A 16,079-nucleotide genomic window follows, 5' to 3' on the forward strand; every position below is an offset into this window, starting at 1 on the left:
CGTGTCGCCAAGCACGAATGCCCAGGGCCTTCACTTTTTACGCGCACGCATTACACAAGGCTGCACGCGCACTCTCATTCTCGGAGAGCGCGTTCGCGGAGCCCCTCGGAGAGGAGGTCGTTCGCCCCGTTGCGTCCTGATGGACGCCGAGCGTGAGACACGCGCCGCGACAGCAGCGGCATGCGCGGCCCGCTTTCTCGGCAGCGTCGTGCGACACCTTTTTGTCGCGCTATTCGCGGGGCTGCAGGGAGGCCGTGACTCCCAGGGAGAGGGCGAAGTTGCTTTTCCGATGTTTTACGCCAAGTTTGTTCGCAGGCCCTGGTAAGATCATTATCAGCCCAGATACGCCCACGTGCGTTCACCGTTGCCAGGTGGATAATCCCAAACGCACTAGATTTACTCATCATCATAATCTCCTATATTCTGATATCTGTAATTCGAATTAATTAGCACTACTCAGTCAGTCACTTCCGCAATGACTAAATAATAGAACTCTTTACTGAATGACATAAAATATTGACATCTTTTCTGTTGTTTAAGACATACCGTCGACTGTTGTGGCACTTCAATTTGTGGGGTGCGAATAATTAATTCTGGTCGTTTTCTTTCTTGGCTGATATGATGACATTTTATTACTGTGTTTCGTAGTTTCCTGGTATTCATACCTTGAATATGGATCTTTTCCATTTCGTACTAATTAACATCTGTACTCGTCTTGTGTGATAGGTGTTTGACAGTTGTTGTTTTTTTTTACACTGCCTACGTGTTTTCAGTTTACTACATAACCCTTTATCCTGCGACCATAATTTTTCCTTTCTCACTTTGCCAAAAGAGGTCCCACTGCAGTCTCGCACTTCTGGACCTCTTGCTGCTGTACTGCTATTTTTGCATTCAGAGATTGTATAATATGTGTTCTGTGAATACAATGAAAATGAAAGGCCTTTCCGTGTCCTCTACAATTAGCCCTGTCCTGTACCAGCTGCGGCCCCCTTATCCTCGCAAGCTTCCAAACCTCGTCCGCCCCCTGGCTCTCTGCCTTCCCCCTTCTAGGCTTTTCTTCTTCTGGGATCCCTTACGTTCACCTATGGGCGCATCGGTTATGTTCGCTTACCATTACATTCCCTTTTTACAAACTCGATTTGAGCTGGAATGAATTGATGCATGGCTCCCAATGTTTACATAAATGTACGGTAAATGTGCAGCAATGGTTTTGTCATCATACGGGTGTTTTGAACCGCAGGTGGTCTAAATTTATTCCACGGCTCTTCACTGCGGTTCCCCTCATAGCCAATGTGTCATACCGGGGCGTTAAGTCTCATAATTCACAATTTACATTTTAAAATGCTAAACAAAGCTGCACCACTTGGAGAACTGTCGCGTCACTTTGCGTGACACTGCAGGTGTTGCCCATTTCTATGTGCGGTCAGATTAAATTAGTGCGGCCACAAAGAGAAAAATGAGGTGCGTTAAGTAATTGCAAGAACTGACACAGATGTTGCTAATTGTGGCAGCCATTAGCAGAACTGATGAGCAGGGGCAATTATCCCTGCAAAGAAAACAAGTACTAATTAATCAGATAATAGCACGCAATTACCTTTACTAGCATAGATGTGATTATTACGGGTGTAATTATTGAAACTGGCACGTAATCACAGTATTCATCACAGGTAACTATAATGAAGCCGGTGACGGCGCTTACTATTGCTTGAACTCTCTCAGGTGCGACCATTTACGGTCTAAATTATTGCAATGGCTATGTTAATTATTTTGCAGCACAATAACTGGGACAATCATAATATTCAGGGCGAAAGAGAGATAATAAATGGAACGTGCACTCGCGGTTTCATTAAGGGTTATTATGATTCTGTCACCACCGCGCATTCCTCAGCCTCCCAAGCGCGAGGGGGTGTAGCAGGAGTAAGGTCGAGTCTTATACACGATACGAAACTTTATCTCAGCGAGGTGACAAATCTGAATGTTTGTCATATGCACGTTTGGTCGTCGTAACACGATACCAAGCTCTCTGCTCTGGCATCTGCACTCCTGTTTCATTTAAGGTTTTACTGCTAAATACAACTCACCGCTTATGTGCCGTAAATGATGAGTTAGTGATGTTCGCCGCTCCAAAACCGTTCCCTTAGGCACCTTACAAGAGCCTGTCAGAGGCCCGTATACTGTGCGATGTCAGTACGCGTTAAAGATTCCCAAGTGGTCGAAATTTCCGGAACCCTTCACTACGGCGTCCCTCAGAGCCTGAATCTTTTGGGACGTTAGACCCACATAAACCATAAACTTGCACTTCGAGCTTTCTTGCAACGACAGTCGCGCTGATTATTAAAGTACGACTTCGCTACTCAAGCGCCTGCTGCTGAACACGCAGCACTTATTTTGTCGCCGGTCTTCTATGATGGTTGATTGTATATCAGCAACAGGCACGTATCCAAGGGAAGCCCGAAAGAGCCCAGCCCCCCCCCCCCCCCCCCTCCCCGGACTTCGCCCTATACTACTGCCTCGTGCCCCTCCCGAAAAAAATTTCTGGCTGCGCGGCTGATCAGCATGATGCTCTTTTAGAGTCGTATGGAAGGATAGACGTTTGAATCCATTGAAGTGCAATCCCACGGGCACACTTGCTGGCATAAATGATAAAATAAAAAAGACGTAGCATTTTCCAGATTTCCGTTTACATTGCGCTAGATCACTCTGAAACTCAATGCACGTAATGGTTTATTTATTTATTTGTTTCGAATACTTGCCAGTCTCTGGTTGACAGCTCAGCAGGTGGGCATTACCTACATAAATTTTAAGAAACGATGATAAGATTACTCAAAGTACTCTGCCAGCATTGTCCCAACAAATTAAACTAAATAAATCCACAGGAGTTGTGATTGCCATCGCCTACAGTCGCTGTTAAACTCGATTCTCTGATATCCTGCAGAGGTCAATCTTCTCAACGGGCTATTCGCAGCGTGAGCGTGAGGAGTTTCGGCCTTGAAGCGTGTTTTGCGCGGAAGTCGCATCTCACGCATCCCACCGCCACAGCGATGACCGCGAAAAGGCGTTTTGTTCGCATGCAAAAGGCCAACCTTGTCCGGGGCACTTTTCCTTCGCGGCCTATATAGATGCCCGCCGAGAGAATGGCGCCTTGAGTGAGGCCGCCCCAACAAAAAGAGGCGCCTCCATTGTTCGGCACTTTTTCCTCTTGTATTTTTACCCGCGCTTGAGTTCGTAGTTTTACGGAAAAGATGGACACGCCACCAGAGAGCTGAACTCTTCTCCGCGCGGCGTTTCCATCATCTGACCACTGCCGTCCACATTTGTCGTTTGCCTACAGTGTATGGCCATGTTAAGGGGCTACACACACAGAGTTTTTGGGTGTCCGTTTCTTTGCATGCTTTGAAAGCTTACAGGCTTAATGATCATGAAAGCGAGCTCAAAACACCGGTGAATAATTATTTACAAACGATTCTGCATGCAAGTTTTGCTCTCGGTCGGCGCCAGCGCTCAAGTGCACCTTGACGTCACTCGATGTGGGTAGAAATGCCGAGAGGCTGTTCGGACAACATTCACAATGGTATCATATTATGTACCTCACAACGCCTGCGGCTGAAACTTGCTAGACGGCATTTTCTCACGACCTTGAAACAAATACTGTCGTTTGTTTGAGTTCCAAATTTTGTGTCTGCGCACCTTTAGAGGTACACTGAGGACACGTTGGCCCGTTTTTTAATAGACTATAACACTTTTTAATGGCGAATACGATACTTGCACTTAATATGGCTCCTTATCAAACTTTTATAAGCTAGCAGAGATTAAAAGATCCAAATAGAAGCGGTGCCTTCAGCGGTCGTCTTCGCATGCAAACAGCGATGACGTCCAGGCAATTTTTTGCGCGCGTACTCCTGACACGAACGGAGATCACGGAGTCGTTTTCGGTCTTGACGTCAACGTTTGAATCGGGGAGTGAAAAAAAGATTATGTTCCATATTTAAACGCAATTTTCGCTGCAATAAACAGCTCTTTTCTTTCCTAATAAACATCAGCATTACCGCAAAGACCGAAAAAACTCGACTTTAACTAAGAACAAGAAATACATCGAGTTGTCTTCATCGCTCCTTTCAAGGGCAATGCCTAAACAACGTTAAATAACGTTGCGCGATGTAATCACGCGCAATATTACGACCGCAACTCGCAGTACATGGATCGTACTCACCCGCGCCGTAACATGTTGGACGTCTAAGCACTAGGGCCCAGGTCCTTGTTTGGTGCGAGTAGCGTCGTCGACACGGTAATCCTCGGAGCACTTGAAACGAAGTGCGAAGGTCTCGCTGAACGGTGTGCACAGCCAGTGTCGGCGGTCGGTGAACCGCATGTCCACAGGCTATACGATAGGTCGGGTCCTTGTACTTCCGTTAAGAGACAAGGTATCGGGACATCCAGGGTTAGTATGTGCGGACAACTCAGTGCATGAATAAGTACACTGATGGCGGATGTATTCACTTGCAGTAACTGACTCGGTCGTCAGTTTGTTAGCACACAGCTCGCTTCTATCATTCCTTGTTGGGTCGCCGTACAATTGCGAGGTCTATTTATCTTGTTCAAGCTATGGCATAAAGAATTTCTCTGCAGATGAGGCGCATGATGAAGTTCTGAACATCGCACTAGGAAATTGCACTCGTCTTAGCCTATTGCCACACGATTTCCAGGTCTGCACAGCAATCTCAGTTTTGCGCACTACACTCTGTAGATGCAACGCTTGCAAAATAGCGAATCATAAACGCACAAAGGCGCTTTTTCCGTCTCATGGAAAGTATTGTCTTCTTGGCTTTCCTGGCGCCGGCCAGCCGGTCTTCACACTTGCAACTAAACCGCGTACATAATGCCGGGCGACTGCTCTGTTGTGATGAGCCCTCGACGTAATGCACTGCCACATTACGAAACCAGCGTTGTCTTTGAAAACAGAGACGCTTCAGACGAGATGCCACTGTACATCTCTTGATCAGGCTCCGCGTGTTGTTACAGCCCGGCACGGTAACTTCCAAAGGCTGTTCTTGGATTAGAATCCCGAGTACCGGCGCCAAGAAGTCACCGGGCCTTCTGCGACGGAGGCACTGGGGGCAGGCAGAAGTGAGGTTGCTAAAAAACTATTTCTTGGGCAGTGGGTGACTGATCCGTCACAGTCGTCACTACGTTGAGGCGGCGGGAGCTCCGCGGTCACCGCACAGTCACTACACCGACGAACCGTGGACCGGTGACCTTGTCCGAAGTCGTGCAGCGCCGTTACGCCACAGATCACCACGCGCTAGACCATGGGCTCCCCTTTATCGTCACCACAGTTACGTCCCTCCTGGCCGCCGGGATGCGTGAGCGCGCATCATTCAAGGTCGCGCACAATCGAACCACGATGACCGTTTGACGCTGACGCAACTCAAATCGACGACGGCCTTGCGAACTGCGTCCCGCCTGCGGTAGTAGCGGCTGGGCGTCTTCTGGTCGGCCGCATATCCTCCGGGAGCGGCGTGGAACTGACCTTGGGCTCCTCTCGCAGCGCAGACTACCGAAGAGGCGCTCAGCCGTTCGGCCGCCGGCTGGTCGTCGAGCCAGGGCGGCAGAAGAGGCGCGCACACTTTTTCCTCCGATCTAGAATGCCCGTCTCCGCGGCGCTGAAAAGGAGGCAAGACTGCAGTCGTGCCGGCTGAGAGGCTCGCTGGCTGTCGCTCCTCACCGTCCGTCACGTGGTGGCTCCGCTCCGCTTTTTCGGGGTCAGCGCGAGCATCAGAGCGGGACCGCGGCGCTGCTCGTCCCCCTCCCTCCCTGCGGTGTCCCGCACTGGCTCCCCTCGCAGGGTGGATGCGCTCTTCTCGACGCCCTGATGGAGCAACTTCATCAACCCTTCTCCATGGCCAACGCTGGTGGCGACCGGCCGCGGCGCGACAGTCGTCGTCGATGCGCGCCCAGCGAGCGTTGATTCGGCGTCGCCCCTCCCCCCTTCGGAACACGCACGCTCCATTTCGCGGACGGCCCGTTACATCACGATGCCAGTGCGGCTCTGTCTTCCGCGGTCGGCCGCCGGGAGCGTGGTTTATCGCCCTCGTTAGCGGGAGAGGGTCACGGACAGCGAAAAGGGCGTCGGTCTCTGCGCCCAGTGTCGCTGACCGCCGTCGCAAGGGCGTCTCTGCGCGCTTTCACCCCGTTTTCACGCTTCTGTGATTCAGTTGCCGGTTTCGCGACGCTCCCTGGGCGCATTGAATATTCGCCTACCAAGGCGTTTCTACATGGATGGAAAGGAGAAAAGAGAGAGCGGTTCCTCAACAGTCCTTTCTTTAGCGCTGCTCGTTATTTTGTTAGATGCGCGATTGTTTTTCGGTATTGAAACCTCTTCGTCAGAGATCTGGAAATAATAAGGAACTGTTCGCTCCTTCGAACTTTCCCGCGAGTCAGGCGGCAGCTTAGTTTACCGTAGTGTCTGCAGCCCTTTCATGCCAGAAGAAAAGCGCCGGGAAATAAGGAATGCTTCTTGGCTTGGCAGTTCGCTTGGCAGTTGTAGGCCCGTCCGGATCCGGCCCTAAACGATTCATTTTGTCACTGCAGGTGCGCAACTGCGTCACGTAAATTTCAAGTGGGTCATCGGACGTCGAATGTTGGTTCGTCGGTTTCACACCTCTGCTGAAAATAAGAGGAACTTTTTCGGTTCTTCGTGACTTCGGTTCTCAGCGCAAGGTGGTGCCCTGATCGGCGTGTACCGTCATCCTCCCATAAAAGCGCGTCGCTTGCAAGCAGCAAGTGAAGTTGGCGGCACGTCCTGAGCCGATTCGTTTTGTCACTGCAGGTGAGCTGGCTTCGCTATCGCCATTATTTTGTACCGTTCCGTGCCGCCGACTGCAATACTGCTCTTTGATTAAGCTGTCGTGTGTGTGTTCTTGTGCCCATGTTTGATGGAGGGAAATAGGTGTACTCATGGGGGGGGGGGGGGGGGATGATTTTGCTGATGAGGACCGATATATGGAATTGTTCAGCTGTGCATCATTATATCACCTCGACCAGGAGTGCTCAGGCGTGGCTGAAGGCACGTTTTTGCCGATAGGCGAGAAAAAGAGAGAAAAGTGCCGATGCAAAAGATGCAGATCAGAGGATTCGTCACAAGGTAAATCTAGTCAGTTAACAGCCGTTGCTGAAAAGCTATCGCTGCTGAATTCTATTCGGGAGCAAGTTGAGTGTCTTTCATTGGTTCCTTCCAAGATAGACGAGCTGCTAGGCCTGAAGTCTGGGATTGAAAACAAAAACTCAGGAAATACACGACTCAGTCTTTCCAGTAAATATGATTCCTTGCGGCAAGAATCAGCAACACGAGACAAAAACATTTTTGCATTGTCATAGAAAGTAATGGTGCTTGAGGATCAGGTCGCCTCTCAGACAGCTGCCATTCAAAAGACATCCGAAGCGAAATAAATGCCTCTGAGCAGTACAGTAGGCCCTCGAACCTCGAAATCCATGGCCTACCCAAGGTCCCAGCGGAAACTTCAGTACTGCCGTTGCTGGACTGGCCGCTCAACTGGGCATTGACTCATTCCTCCCAGGTCATGTAATAGCTGGGCACCCAGGCAGGCTAAGAAAACAGCGCCAGTTTTAGTGCGCTTTCTTTAGGCAAACATGCGTGGCAGCTGGCTGGCAAAGCGGAATAAATTGCAATTTTTGGCGCAGGAAAACGAGCCCTCAATTTTCTTTCTCGAAAACTTGACAAAATACAACAGAGTATTGTTCTGGGCGACAAAGTCCAAGGCCAAGGAAGCCGATTTCAAGTTCGAGTGGGTGAAACATGGCAAAATCTAAAATCGAAAAAAGAAAGGTGATCCAGTTGCGCGCATAATGAGCCCTTCTTACTTGACTGAGCTGGCCTGACCACTGTTTTCTTTTTTTTCTCCTGCTTTGTTTATTGTACTCGTTTTCTTGATACATGTCTCTGTGCGAACAATTTCGAGATTTTCCATCTCTTTCTGTCTTTTTAAAAGCTGGCCAAGGTGTTTTCACTGTTTTTCATGACATCGTGCGCAGTATTCGGAAGCACTGGAATGAATTTTGTTTCCACGTTGGTGCTGTGCGTGATATAGCTGATGTTTTTGTCTTAACTGAAATTAATATTGGGCAAGAACAAACTAGTCTTATTTTCGCTCCAATGTCACCACAATAGTTTTTTTTTCACGCAAGGACGGCTGTGGCAGTGGATTTTGCTGCCTTTATTAAATATGGTTGGACTTCGAGTCCTCTGAATACAACCTCCACAAGCGCCGAATCGTTCGCCCTTCGTATTTGCACACAATCTGTTGTCATCACATTGCTCGCGATCTATGGGCCTACAAACCAAAGCGTCAGAAAGTTTGTGGATGAATTGCGTCTACCTGCTTTTCCACCTGGTCACGTGTGCGTGATAGACGATGTTAACATTGTCGTGTTGAAGAGAGAACGACACATTGTAGCTGATTACTTGAACACGCTTGCTGACAATGGAATAGACGCCGTTATCAACCTCTCAACACGTGTCGAAATTTGGGCGCATCATTTGTGTCTTCTTTTATAGATCACGTCAACAACGTTCGTACCAAGAACGACCACGTATTTCCGTTTATTTTTGAGCAAAAGCTGTCCGATCAGTTCTTTGTCGCGTGTAGCTTTTTACTTCCGTTTTGCTTCCGTTAACAAACCAGTATCAGAAATAGAGGTCGTCGATAAAGGAAATCTCGACTTTTCGTTGCAACATTACGATTGGCGATCTTTCCTTGCAGAAGTTGCTGCAAGTAACCTGTGCGAATCTTTTATTACTGTTTACACGCAGATAGGGCACTCAGGTAAAAGCGTTGTCGTCATAAAGCAACGAAAGTCGTTTATTTTTAATTATGAATACTGCCATCCCACAAGAGATGTTGGTTTGCTTCATAGGGGTTTAACGCCTCAGCGCTACTCAGCCAATGAGGGACGCTGTAGTGGGGGGATCCGGAAACTTCGTCTACCTGGGGTTCTTTCACGTGCAGTGACATCGCACAGTACACGGGCCTCTAGAATTTCGCCTCCATCGAAATTCGACCGCCGCGGCCGGGATCGAATCCGCGTCTCTCGGGTCAGCAGCCGAGCACCATAACCACTGAGCCACCGCGGCGCCTCACAAGGGATATTAACAGGGTGGGTACATGAATACAAAAAAAAGCAAAATTACAAGTACAAGGAAAACTGTGAAAACTTCAGCCAAAAGGCTCAGGCATAAAAGTAACAATACTAAACAACCACTCATCGGCAGTGAACAGAGAAAATAATATTTATAGTGCAACTATTACAACCAGTCAGTAACAAAAATATTTAAACCTGATTACCGAGTACAGCGAAATGCAACGACAAAGTAGAAATTAGGGGAAACTTAGACTACTAGTAAATGATTCCTTCCACAGATTGCTGTGATAATTTTTCGTCGTTGGTAAGCCGATTCCAGTCCGTTACTGTTCTTGGGAAAACAGAATACCTGAAGCAATTGTTGCGAGGCACAAAAGGCCTTGATGCCACCAAAGCGCGCAGGAACAGGGCGCATCTTCTGCGGACAAGAAAAGCTGCATTGGAGCGGCCATAGGGCGCATCAGCCGGTATTCACTCGCCCGTGCCGCAGCGGCGGCCGGCGCCGAAGCGCGACAAATGCAGCCCCCGTCGAAGAAGGAGCCTCGTCGGTTCAAGGGACGCCCACCGCACGTGTTACGCGTTCAGGAAGCACCATGGGCTCTAACGCGACTAAAAACACGTGAGCGGTGAGTTCCGATTGCACTCATTCTCTTTGCGTTGTAGGCAGCCCTGGCAACAGTATGGCACTGAGCTTGTCGCTATAACGCTGCGCTACTGGTTTACCCTTGAAAGCGGTAATGACAAGAGGCGGTTATGAAGCGCACACATCCCGGGCTGGCCGCCTCTGTCGTGGATTGTCGTAGTCGAAAGCGCAGAAGCAGAAGCATATGAGAGCGGATTCCGCGAGCAGCGAAGTAACCCTCTCGTGCCTCATGGCCTATTATAAAATTCTATTATTACATGCGGTGACACTGCCTGGCAGAGAAAGGCCCGTCAGGGTGCGGGATTCTCCCTAGTTATTGCCGAATTCCATGCTCCGTCGTCATGTCTGCGGGCGGCAGAAACTGCTGCCGGGGATCCACAGGAGCAGGCGTTTAGAAGATACGAAAGAGGCTATTGGCGAAGCACTGGAACGATGAAACTCGGGAGGCGCCAGGTCTTCTCCGCTCACCACCGTGATGAACCCACGGTCGACGTCGGGGAAGAAACGAGCCATGCATAGAAGGTTTTTTTCATTCGCTCTGGTGATTCAATTGTCCTTCGTTATAGTACCTAAAAACTTTTCATCCGCCATTTATTATTCGCTTATGCAGTTAAGGAACAGTTGCCCCAGACTACCTCCTTCCTAGCTATAGATTGTTTTCTCACATGGTATCCAGCAGGGCAGTATGGACCCCTACTCCCCTAATTTTTACAGCACTGTGGATACGTATACTGCGTGTGGGTGACACCCAGAGTCGTAAAAGCAGCTCTGGCTGCCACCTGCGGCGACGCATGTTGTAGGTATTACACCTACTCAAGAAGAGCCAAAATGTAATTCAATTCCATCGCAACTCCACTGGATATCCTGGAACTCAATGAAGTTCTCAAGACTCTTTTGCCTCCATCTCGTGGAACGCTATTCAACGCAGCTCAGCCGAGCCTTCATGGAGTGACATTCGGACTCTTGTTAATGGCCTTGAGCGCATGAGAAAGCATACGCAGTACACTCGACGGCGTAGAAGGGTTTTTCCTTTTTGCTGATCACAGTTAATAAAATGCAGCTTGTATGTCCTGCAACCCCACAATGCCGTCGCTAGCGCACGTAAATATATCTGTATTATCAATAGACAGAAGCCGATTTTTCTGTAGTTTGGTAACGTTGAGCATCTTCTGCGACAATGAAGGCCGTATCGGAAGGCCGCATCGAGGAGATGTGCCCTTGTCGGGGTCACCCTTCATGCTTTGTCGGCGTAGCACCCAGGTTCAAGATGCTGCATCAAGGCAGTAAGTAGCCAGTGCATGGACATACTAGCTGGCATTGTGCATGGCCAAGCTGCGCCAGCTTCTCCAGACATACCCCATAGCTGCTAATGCAGCACGGCACGCTTTTGCAGAACGACCGGGTGAGGGGCGGGTTCTCAGCGGAGACGCTCCAAAGTTGTTGCACGCAGTCTAGTGCAGACGAACAATTTGATTCCAAGCTTTTGAGTTTTTGATACCAGCATCAGATTGTCTGGCCTTTCAATCCTTTGACGACTTCCTTCATGTGTGTGCTAAGGCTTGGCGAAGTGAAGACGTCTAAACGATCACCCACCATCAAATAGACACTGGAGACAGCGTGCACGGGGCGCGTCAGGAAGTTTCCAGGCCACGAGGTCCGCTCTTTAGCCGTATATTCTGGCGCGTAAGACGCCTAAGAAGCTACCAAGTATCCCAGAGGTGAAAATGATGCTACCTTCACTTATAAAAATGGTCTGTAGACAGTCTGTCGACTTCTTATAAACTCTATTGCCTTCCTATCGATATTTATTTAGTCTATTCATAGTCTATATAGACTGTCTATAGGTAAAAGTCTACTAAAAGTGTATGAACATAAATCTATAGATTATCTATAGACCGTGTATAGGATTTGTATTGCCTATAGGCTATTGTTTAGGGTTCGTCTATAGAGAGTCTGTATACTTTATAGGGAGATGTCTATGGACAGTCTAAAGACAGTCTGAAGTTTTTATAAGCGTTGTACCCTCTGAAAAGGGTTTCGAGCTTCGGAGGTGTCGTAAATTCCCCCAGTACATTGCTCTAAGTAAGACCTGTTGCCTGGGAACTTTTGACGCATCATGTACGAGTGGTTTATGCGTTGTGAATTGAAGGGTGGTTTCGGCGTTTTTTATCTCAGCAGATTTTATTGAAAACTTTCACAGTACGTTCTCTGCAGTTTTATGGTCTTTTGTGGGAAACTTCGCAGTCTGGCGGCGTTTTTATGCCGCGTAAATGAATTTTAAAATTTTCCATTTCGTGGCCTGGGGATTTCTGCGGAAAACTTTGCTTGTGTGACGTCATGGTTTACATGCTCATTGATGTTTTCTCTGCGGTTGCTGAAGGACACCATTTCAAGCTTATTTTTGGTCACTTTAGAAAAATAATTATTCAGCTGTCAAAGCCGCCATTTTAGTCAACCGCACACATTGTTTTTGTCGTTTTTTTTTTGCTGTTTTAAAATACTTGTACTCGTTTGTTGTTGTTTTTTTGGAACACTGTCTTTTGTACTGGAGAGAAGTACTGTAAGGGATGGGGTGTGATTATCAAATCAAAATGTTCGACAAGTCCCCGTAGTTAGCCTTGAAGTACCAAGAACCGAAACAAAAAAAAATAGCGATTACATCTGTAGATATGCGGATGATCAGTGCTGACTGTTCCTCCTTGTCGTTTTGCGATTGTTGCATTTGCCACGCGTGAGGCGCGGGCTACGCGTGCACGGTATGCTCACGCGATTGCGGCCCTGGGAGTATTTCCTTATCCCCCCCCCCCCCTTCTGCCACGCTCACATGCACGGACGCTCAGCGGTCATTATCACTACGTTTAGGCCGGTAACCTTCGCCATAACAGCTAGCGCTGAAAAGAAAACCTTTTAGCTGAGGACGATTTGATTAACTTGGTGCTTCAACATCCCACCCATTCATGACTGCACCGACTTCTTGGAGTTGCTTGTCCGCTGCTGAATCGGCTGCACAATTGTTTTGTCGCGTCCAGATGGGCAGGCATTCCACGCGTTGTGCTGACCGCTTTATTGCGACGACGATGATTGTCACTTGATTCCCTTCGGGGACAGGTTAGGAGTCGAATTTATGCATGTGTCTTCAGATGCCAACCATGCACTTTGCCTTAAGTCATGCAAAGTGACGAAATGCCGATTACATATGAAGCGAAGTGAGTAAACGTTTACTGAAGAGGATTACACATGCTAGCGTTTGAGAGATGCACTTTGTGTCATTATGCGTCCACCTCCCCGTCTGCTACGTTCAGAATAAGAACTGCGCGCGTGTTTCCCGCTTCTAAATCTTTCTGTTCGGCCGTTGGGCGAGCAAGCAACATGGCGGCAAAGCTGGCTTAGCAGGTTAAGAAAGGGTCTTCTTGGAAATGCTAGTCTTTCGTCCATTGTCCCCTGTGCCCGTGTTTCATGATGTTTAGCAGCTTCAAGCCTGCGCTGTCGAGTAATGTGGCTGACACGGCGCCGGAGGCCAAAATCTAACAAGTTGTACTTTAATGGTCTGTAACCCTAGGCGCGTCACGTTAGCCAGTGGAATGCGACGCCGCGAATCTGCACTTCGTACAGTGGCGGTCATGTTTGGGTGCAAAGCAGATGCACTCTGGCCGAAAGACAGGCGTAACTGCGGTGAACGTCTGCGTTTCTGCCGCTCTGTGAGCGTAACGTAGCTGAGAAAAGAAAATTATGTTGGGCTGCATCTGACCTCAAATGTGCGCCGAGTATTCGAGCTTGACGGATGATGAAAGCTGGAAAGAAAGCACGTGATCTTGAAGTTTATCGGAAACTGCCACAGCGTTATAAAACGCGTGTTACTCGGGATGCATACATCAAAACATGTTTTTGTGAGGTGAACAAGTGTTGTGAAAGATGTTTCTTCGTGTGGCGGCATGTTGTCAAAGGCGGCCAGCGCTTATGCCCTGTTACGAAAGACCTTTCCATCAGTACCGGCTCATATGCATTCAAGCATGAACTTCCGGAGAGGACGATTTTCTCAGTCGGAAGTGACTCACGTGGAAGCGACTATTTCAGAAAGTGAGGCGTTTCCGGTTCTTAAAAAAAAACGGCAATGTTGAGAAATTTTTGGAAGCTCATGTACGGCTACTGGCCGTATTTACCGCCCACCACGGCAGCAACCTAATATTTTCAATTTATTTATTTATTTATTTATTTATTTATTTATTTATTTATTTATTTATTTATTTATTTAATCAAGCGTTACATCAAGCGTTCTGTAAATCTGATGTAATATATGACACGCTGCTCTGAATGACAGGCCACACTATGGCGGTCTGCAGCTGTGGTCACGCTCTGCTATGAATTCTGGCAATCACGTTATGTGTACAGAGTTGTTGCTTCTGAAAGCGTTAACTCATGATGGTTTCATTCACAGATTTTTGCTTTCAACGAGCTGAAGGAAAACCCGGGAAAATATTCAAAATGTTTTGCCGGGAGCGAACACGAGGACGCAGTTGAAAGACCAATCGAGTATCTTAATTCCGGTCAAAACCTCCTCTTGTAATCATTATACTTATAATTACCTGTTGGATGAAACATGGCGCATAATCTTCTTTTTAAGACCACTTTGTTTCTTGGACGAAATCACAAGTCCCATGATTGGTCAAACAGACTCGCAGAGTGGGAGGCATCACTTTAGACGTATTGTAGCACATGTTCCACACCTACCCCTATACTGTGCAGTCAATGACTACAGTGTTTGTTTGCTTGTTTTCTTCGACACTGCGAACTAACCAGACTACCGTCGGGCGCGATCGCTACGAGTTTTCTCCGAGAATTCGTCGTGTCAACGTATCCATAAAGCGTAACAACTCTGCGCTGAGTGTCGCAGCTTTGACGACCCCTATTCGTTTTCTGGAGTATTCCTGGTCGATTCTCCTATTGTGCACTTCGCGACAACAAAAGTTGTGGCTCCATAAAAGCATCGCTCTTTACAGTTAGTACGCTTCCGGAGCACTGTCCTCCGCAGCCTCTAGTAGTAGTAAGTAGTAAGTGGTTTATTACATTAATAATAATAAAATGTAAGGAACAAATTTTTGCTATCCGTGGCATCTGCCACCGATACTGAAGCACCTGAGCTGGGGCAGAGGAAATAAAGGATAGCAGGCAGAATGGAGAAACGAAGTGAAAGAGCTGAGGGGACAGGAAGAGAGGATAGGGGGAGAGGTAATATACGCAAAAACTTTTCGCACAATAATCGCAGCCTCTATCTCACTTACTGAAGAGAACGATAAAATTTATCGCAGGACGACTTTGTCACACACGCGAAGGCTGCAGTCGGAGAAAGGCTTTGATAGACACATGGGCCGCAACTACACGCGTAGGTGGTTTCCGTAAGCGAGTCGGCGTTTACCGACAGCTCTACATAAAGTTTCCAAGGACGCCCTCGCGGCTACTGCACACGCGCAGGTTGCGGAGTCGCGCGTCCGCCTTACCTTTGCTTGGAGTGGACGGCAGCAGCAGTGAAGACAGGCTGTGTGTTGTACAACAGGCTGGCAACCAATCCCCCGAAGCGACCTCTCCTTCCGCCGTCGAGCGATGGATGATCGCTCCTCCACGGTCGCGGGAGAAAGTGTTTGCCCCGGCGGCGGCGTGGCGTTCTTTTTTGGCGTTCCCGGTGCCTCCTCGCGCCAGTGAGCGAACGTCACGCCCGGCGCTGCATGCGCCAAGAACCGGCCAAGGCCCCGGGTTCAAGGACTGCCAGACACGCCTTCACCACCTTCGTTCGCTTCGCCGTCGTCGTGCACGCTTCAGCAAGTCGCGGCGGCCGCGTGCAAGCTGCACCAGAGCGAGCAGAAAAGCAGTCCGCCGCGGACTTCGCTCATTCCGCTGGAGTGGACGTCGTCGTAACGCTCGTCTGCTTTGCACCTCATTGGTGCCGGAGCAACTTTTTTTTTTTTTACGAGGAGTCTGTTTGGCGAGGCGTCGCTGAATTTCGAAACTTTTGCACGCTACGGAGGTGTACGGTGTGGCCGGAGCGCAATGAACCCTAATCTCGTTCCGCTTGGTTCTTGTGGAACAGATTGGTCGGCGCACCTTTCGGGAGAACTTGCGCTCCGGAGCGGTACGTTACTTTCTGATGCACACGTGTTCCAGCCACACACGTTGGTTGGTTGTCAAGTTTGTTTCCAAACCTATAGGAAAGCTAGAAAGCTAATCTTAGCAAATATTTTTTTCATAGTATTTATTATTGAGGGGAGGTTAATCTTCAGAATTGCAT

At 48.6% G+C, this 16,079-nt stretch overlaps 1 protein-coding gene across 2 annotated transcripts in view; it reads right to left on the reverse strand.

Annotated features, from left to right (window-relative positions):
- The window catches only part of LOC144107664 (A disintegrin and metalloproteinase with thrombospondin motifs like), a 235,340-nt gene extending 219,817 nt beyond the window's left edge, over positions 1-15,523 (reverse strand). The window contains exon 1 of one of the 2 annotated variants that reach the window (XM_077640778.1): positions 15,295-15,523. The gene's annotated coding sequence lies outside the window, so the exon portion shown is untranslated. The remainder of the gene's footprint in view (positions 1-15,294) is intronic. The other variant, XM_077640777.1, reaches the window with a different exon arrangement.
- Positions 15,524-16,079: the final 556 nt, after the last annotated feature.

This window comes from Amblyomma americanum, chromosome 10 (assembly GCF_052857255.1).
Source record: "Amblyomma americanum isolate KBUSLIRL-KWMA chromosome 10, ASM5285725v1, whole genome shotgun sequence".
NCBI classification, from domain to species: Eukaryota; Metazoa; Arthropoda; class Arachnida; order Ixodida; family Ixodidae; genus Amblyomma; species Amblyomma americanum.